Source organism: Pogoniulus pusillus, chromosome 22 (genome assembly GCF_015220805.1).
Source record: "Pogoniulus pusillus isolate bPogPus1 chromosome 22, bPogPus1.pri, whole genome shotgun sequence".
Lineage (NCBI taxonomy): Eukaryota > Metazoa > Chordata > Aves > Piciformes > Lybiidae > Pogoniulus > Pogoniulus pusillus.
Window position 1 is genome coordinate 18,346,320 of NC_087285.1, and position 6,940 is coordinate 18,353,259.

The following is a 6,940-nucleotide window of genomic DNA, read 5'->3' on the forward strand; positions in this document are numbered from 1 at the left end:
GGGGCCTCAACCAATTCCAGTCTCTCACCACTCTCATGCTCAACAACTTCCTCCTCACATCCAGGCTGAATCTCCCCACCTCCAGCTTTGCTCCATTCCCCCCAGGCCTGGCACTCCCTGAGAGCATAAAAAGTCCCTCCCCAGCTTTTTTGTAGGTCCCCTTCAGGCACTGGAAGGCCACAAGAAGGTCACCTGGGAGCCTCCTCTGCTCCAGCCTGCACAGCCCCAACTCTTTCAGTCTGTGCTCACAGCAGAGCTGCTGCAGCCCTCTGAGCATCCTCCTGGCCCTTCTCTGGACACACTCCAGCATCTCCACATCCCTCTTGTAATAGTGGCTCCAGAACTGGATGCAGTACTCCAGGTGGAGTCTCAGCAGAGCACAGTAGAGGGGGAGAATCACCTCCCTGGCCCTGCTGGCCACACTTCTGCTGCAGCCCAGGCTCTGGTTGGGTCCCTAGGAAAAGAGTTATCTAATAATGTCTCCAGCTAGACAGTTTCTTGGCCTGTAAGAAAAAAATGCCCTTTTTGATGCAGTCTGTGTTAAAGGACTCTTAAAGCAATCACCTCCTCTGAGCAGGACTATGAGTATAGGTGTGCTAGAAACTGACACTCTGAACCCCGAGTCAAAGATTTTCTTTCAGGGAGACTGATGTCCTTATTTAATAAAACTGTGTAGAAAATTAGAGCAAAAGTAATTTTCCACAGAAGGGAAGCAGCAGTGAGGAATAAATCCACTTTGGTGGCAATTAATCCTTCAGCACCTGAATGAGATCAGAGCAGCCTGTATGATATGGCTCTCTGGAATGCTGCTCAACCCAGCACCAACCGTGTGGAATCAGGAATAGTTCCCTAGACTCATAGAATCAACCAGGTTGGAAGAGACCTCCAAGCTCAGCCAGCCCAACCTAGCACCCAGCCCTGTCCAGCCAACCAGACCATGGCACTAAGTGCCTCAGCCAGGCTTTGCTTCAACACCTTCTCTGGTTTGACACCAGGCTTTAACCCAGAAAATGCTGGGACAAAACCAGGTTGGCTCCTGGACAATGACACCAAGCAGGTCCCGCTGGGCTGCAGTGCTGCTGCTGCTCTACTCTTCTTGGGTGGACTTCATGGTGCCTCTGGAGTTCAGGCTCTGCTGTTTGCTGCAGCCTTTGAAAGGCAAACACAGAGTTAGAGGCAATAAGAAAGAGCAGAACTCTAGAGTCTACTACGGACACTTCTGGGGAGCTCTAAAGCATTTCATCCGGAGCACACACCCCCACCCCTGCTACCATCCCCTTTTGCCTTCCCCGAGCAGCCTCTGCCGCCCTCCGACTCCCTTCTCCCTTCCCCGAGCAGCCCCTGCCGCCCTCCGACTCGCTTCTCCCTTCCCCGGGCAGCCCCTGCCGCCCTCCGACTCGCTTCTGCCTTCCCCGGGCAGCCCCTGCCGCCCTCCGACTCGCTTCTCCCTTCCCCGGGCAGCCCCTGCCGCCCTCCGACTCGCTTCTCCCGTCCCCGGGCAGCCCCTGCCGCCCTCCGACTCGCTTCTCCCTTCCCCGGGCAGCCCCTGCCGCCCTCCGACTCGCTTCTGCCTTCCCCGGGCAGCCCCTGCCGCCCTCCGACTCGCTTCTGCCTTCCCCGGGCAGCCCCTGCCGCCCTCCGACTCGCTTCTCCCTTCCCCGGGCAGCCCCTGCCGCCCTCCGACTCGCTTCTCCCTTCCCCGGGCAGCCCCTGCCGCCCTCCGACTCGCTTCTCCCTTCCCCGGGCAGCCTCTGCTGCCCTCCCACCTCCCTCCACCCTACCTTACCAGCTCCTGCTCCACCATTACCACTACCTCCACCTCCATCTTCGTCTCCATCTTCGTCTCCATCTTCATCTCCATCTTCTCACCCCCAGCAGAACCTGTGGCAAGACCTTCAAGCAGGCAATCTCCTAGACAAAGCTCAGCCTCAATAACAACACAGACTTAGCACCCGTGAGCTAAGGTTGGATGTTGCAGTCGGTCAGTAGCCCTAACATGGCCCTAGCTAGCCGGGGGGCCAGCGAGGCCCCCCGGCCTTTGAAACCCTCCACCATGCACCCGGTGCTCACCCGTGGGCACTCACCTGGGATGCCAGGCAGAGGATCCCTTGGCCCGCAATGGGCCCAGCTTGGGGCTGGGCTCCTCCTGCACTGCTTATATGGGGGAGTGAGCCGGGAGGGCAAAGTGGCCACACCTGGGCTGGGAGGAGACTTCAATTGACCTCAGGTGCTGCGGGGGTGGGGGGAGAATATGCTGCAGGTGGGGTGGAAAAGGGGAGGTGGAGGAGGTGGAGAAAGAAAAAGGGAAAGGAAAAGAGAAGGAGGAAAGAAAAAGTGAAAGAGGAGAGGAAAAGAGGAAAGGTAAAGGAAGAGAGAAGAAGAAAGGAAAAGGAGAGGGAAAGAGAAAAGGGAAAGGAAAAGAGGAAAGGAAAAGGAAAGGACTGGATGAGGCTCTCAGTGCCAAAGTCTGGCTGACTGGACAGGGCTGGGGGATACGTTGGACTGGATGATCTTGGAGGTCTCTTCCAACCTGGTTGATTCTATGATTCTATGACCTCCAGGGACAGCAACTCCACCACCTCCCTGGGCAGCCCATTCCAATGCCAATCACTCTCTCTGCCAGGAACTTCCTCCTAACATTCAGCCTAGACCTCTCCTGGCACAACTTGAGACTGTGTCCCCTTGCTCGGTTGCTGTTTGCCTGGCAGAAGAGCCCAACCCCAGCTGGCTACAGCCTCCCTTCAAGTAGTTGTAGACAATAATGAGGTCACCCCTGAGCCTCCCCTTCTCTCGAGGCTCTCTGGGAGGCTCTCCCTACTCATCTCAGTGTAAGAAGGATGTATGAGCTAGATCCTTTTCTCTTTAAATAAAGGGGTTTGTTCTCGTGCCATGCTGGCTGCTAAAGAGATTTTACAGCCTTGCACATGGATGTTTGGAAGAATTAAAGGGGAGCACCCAGCAATGGAAAAGCAAAGGGGCTCCCCATCACAGGCTGAGCTCAAGAAGACAAGAAAACATTTCATCCTGAGGACATGCTGCAGAGACTCCAGTTTTGAGTTTCCAAAGTTTCCAGTGTTGAGCCTAGCTCTGGGAGCAACACATTCTGTGCCTCCTCGGTTTTCAGGCCCCAGACAGGTCTTTGTGTTCCAGTGTTGGTTGGTACACCCACGCCAGCATTCTTAACACCTAGCTCAGAGGAATATATAATGAAGTAAACACCAACAAGAACAGCAGCAGCAACAAAGAGGTCCTGAATTTCCAATACACATCTCTACCTTGCAGCAGCAGAGCCTTTAGGTGAGTCTGGAAAGCCACATCTCGGCGCTCACCCCAGGAGAAGCCATCCAGCCCCCTTGTTTCTTGCCCTCTTCATGAAAGCTGCAGACATGCATTCAGCAATTCACTGTGATTTTTGTGCCCTGATTGCACCATATTATTATCTTCAGGAAAAATAGACCCCTGCTGCAAGTCTAGAATCAGTATTCCTCCTACACTTCTCCCTAAGTTACTTTCCCTGCAGGCACACTATCTCTTGCTCTCTCCCTCACTCTCTTGCTCTCTGCTTTGTTTTGGACAGGGTTTTTTTTCCTCCCAGCCAACACTGAATGGAATCCTCTGCTTTTCCTGTTCTGCACTGAAAAGAAGGAATCTTCAGTAAAAATAGAGAGCAGCCTAGTGTGAGAGGACAGGTGCAAACACTCCTGACAAGGCTACAGTATAAAAGGGAGGAGGGGAAGAAGAGAGGAAAAGGAAAGCTTTGGTACTTAACAAAGGATGCTCTTGGAAGAGGATTCTGCACGTGTGTTACACTGGCTGGAGTGTAGGGGTGAGAGAGAGTGAGCTGGGAGAGACAGAGGCAAAGGGAGCTCTGCTTTGGGATGTGTTGGAATTTGTGGGAGTGGAGGCAATTTCCTAATTCTGGAATTGGGAGATGATGACAATATAGTCTTTTTTTTTGGGGGGGAAAGGGGGATTTGCCTCCCCATCCAGGCTGTCACTGGTAGCTGAACTGTAAAGCTAATCTGTAAAGCTAATTTAGGTGCATCTGGGTGAGCTGGTAGCAAATTGTTACACCTAGAATCATAGAATGAACCAGGTTGGACGAGACCTCCAAGCTCATCCAGTCCAACCTAGCACCCAGCCCTAGCCAGTCAAGTACACCATGGCACTAAGTGCCTCATCCAGGCTTTGCTTCAACACCTCCAGGGACAGCAACTCCACCACCTCCCTGGGCAGCCTTTCCAATGCCAATCACTCTCCCTCACCTCTATGCTAATGCAGAAATGCTGTTGTGTCTTAAGGAGTGAAGCTAAGAGGTTGGGAAGCTTTTATCTTTCTATCAGCCAAAATTCAGGTGCCCTTTGCCTTTGCAAAACACGTCAGGAAAGTTAGTAGCATCATTTTTTGTAGTTCTCCCTTACAGTGAGTTTCCTCTATGTAAGTACAACCATGAGAGCAAAAAGAATCATAGAGTCATGGAATCAACCAGGTTGGAAGAGACCTCCAAGCTCATCCAGTCCAACCTAGCACCCAGCCCTAGACAATCAACCAGACCATGGCACTAAGTGCCTCATCATAGAATCATAGAATCAACCAAGTTGGAAGAGACCTCCAAGATCATTCAGCCCAACCTAGCACCCAGCCCTAGCCAGTCAACCACACCATGGCACTAAGTGCCTCAGCCAGGCTTTGCTTCAACACCTCTAGGGACAGTGACTCCACCACCTCCCTGGGCAGCCCATTCCAATGCCAATCACTCTCTCTGCCAGGAACTTCCTCCTAACTTCTAGCCTAGACCTCCCCTGCCACAACCTGAGACTGTGTCCCCCTTGTTCTGTTGCTGGTCTCTCCTAAAGGGGTATCTGGATACTTTTCAGCTACTATTCCAGAGAGAAGCCAAGCAGCAAATACATTTTCTTCTTTTCAGACTTCAAATGCCCATAAACCCTTAGAAAAGTATCTTATTTAGCTCATTATTAGCAATCTGGATGTTAGCTTGGGCTGCTAAATGAATCAGTAGAAAAATAACTCATGTACTTCAATGCTTTGATGTTTAAATCCATCCAAGCATTTAAGAACTGTCAAATAAAATCCACTCTCTATATGAGGGAACAAATTCATTGAAAGATGAAATTAGGTACTTCAGAATAGCCCCTACCCCCCCTCTCCCCATTGCAGTGGAGTTGTTATTTGATGCTAACAAATAACCACAGTGCTTTTATAGCAAGACCTGGAGGCATGTGAATTCAACTGACTGCACAGCTCTGCTCTCTGAGTGCCCACACTTCTGCTTCTCCAGGTTGATGAAAGAGCAAATAGAGGTTGATAAGGAACAAAGTTGCTCTCTTAAGTATTTTTGAAAGATCTTATAGTGTTTCAAAGACTGTCTTCAGAGTAGTTACTCTGACCTGTAACTTTAGAGGCCTTTTCATTTGCTACTTTTGAAGCTCTGAGAGGTTAAGGTGCCTCTACATCTCCAAAGTTTTGTGCCCAAGAAATGGGATCTCTCTGGGCATCCTGACATGCTCCCCAGCTTTCACTTACCTTTCTCATGCCTTTGTCTTGTGGCAGTAGGCAGCAAAGCCTAGGTAACCTCCACCACCAGCTATGCTCTTTAATTCTGATTTCTTAAGGTAAAAGTTACAGAATGACACAATCATAGAATCAAGCAGGTTGGAAGAGACCTCCAAGATCATCCAGTCCAACCTAGCAACCAGCCCTAGCCAGTCAACTACACCATGGCACTAAGTGCCTCAGCCAGGCTTTGCTTCAACACCTCCAGGGATGGAGACTCCACCACCTCCCTGGGCAGCCCATTCCAATGCCAATCACTCTCTCTGCCAACAACTTCCTCCTAACATCCAGCCTAGACCTCCCCTGCCACAACTTGAGACTGTGTCCACTTCTGTTGCTGATTGCCTGGGAGAAGAGACCAACCCCACCTGGCTACAGCCTCCCTTCAGGTAGTTGTAGACAGCAATGAGCTCTGCCCTGAGCCTCCTCTGCTGCAGGCTGCACACCCCCAGCTCCCTCAGCCTCTCCTCACAGGGCTGTGCTCCAGGCCCCTCACCAGCTTTGTTGCCCTTCTCTGGACACCTTCCAGCACCTCAACATCTCTCTTGAATTGAGGAGCCCAGAACTGGACAGAGTCTGTATCTGCCCTCCTATAAGACTTAGACAAAATCCCTGCTTATTTGGTTTTTATAAGGTGGGATACAATTATCCTTTATCCCTTAAAATTCTGTGTCTTTCCAAAGAACAGGACCTTCTTTTTCACCTGTGTCTTGCAGCATAAAGCAAAGTTTACAGGAGAACCAAAAGGGAACATATCAATCCATGGTCAACAGCCCCTGTGCTATCAAAGATAGGGATCTAATATGGCACACCCCACTTTTGCTTGATATCTAAGGTTTCCTTTTTCTAGCTATGGCTGAAGCCAGCATAATTGCCCCTCTTCATAAGTGCAGTGTAGAGCAAGAAATATTCTTAAATGCTGCTAGAGAGCAAGAGAGAGCTTTGAAGAAACCCAAGATCTAAACCATGATGCATTCAGCAATTCAGCCCCTGAGCCCCAGCAAAACAAACACTTACAGGGGAGCAAAAGCTTTCTGATGTGGGGCTGCACTCTTCTGGCATCCTAAATCCACTGCAAATGTCTCTGTGGAAAGTATCAAAGATGCTTTATAGTGTAAGACAGGTTCTGTAGATGATTCTTTACCCAGCTGGGTAGAGTGACTTCCATGCCAATGGAGGAGGCTGAATAACAATCACTAAATAATTTATGCAAGCAATCTCTGAACTTTCTTTTTCCTGCAGCCCTTATTTGATGAATGTCTGTACACAGAGAGACTTCTTTGTGCCTGGCTGCTGTGATGCAGTGAGGATCCAGTGATGGTACTTTAGAGTTCTATTGCCTTGATTTCAGATCATTTAGGTCACT

The 6,940-nt window shown here is 50.5% G+C and overlaps 1 long non-coding RNA gene across 1 annotated transcript; it reads right to left on the reverse strand.

Annotated features, from left to right (window-relative positions):
* Nucleotides 1-799: 799 nt before the first annotated feature.
* LOC135185021 (uncharacterized) lies at nt 800-2,140 on the reverse strand. The gene is made up of 2 exons (XR_010306330.1): nt 1,787-2,140; nt 800-1,149 (listed from the first exon to the last, which is right to left on the reverse strand). It is a non-coding gene; the product is annotated as an uncharacterized LOC135185021 (long non-coding RNA).
* Nucleotides 2,141-6,940: the final 4,800 nt, after the last annotated feature.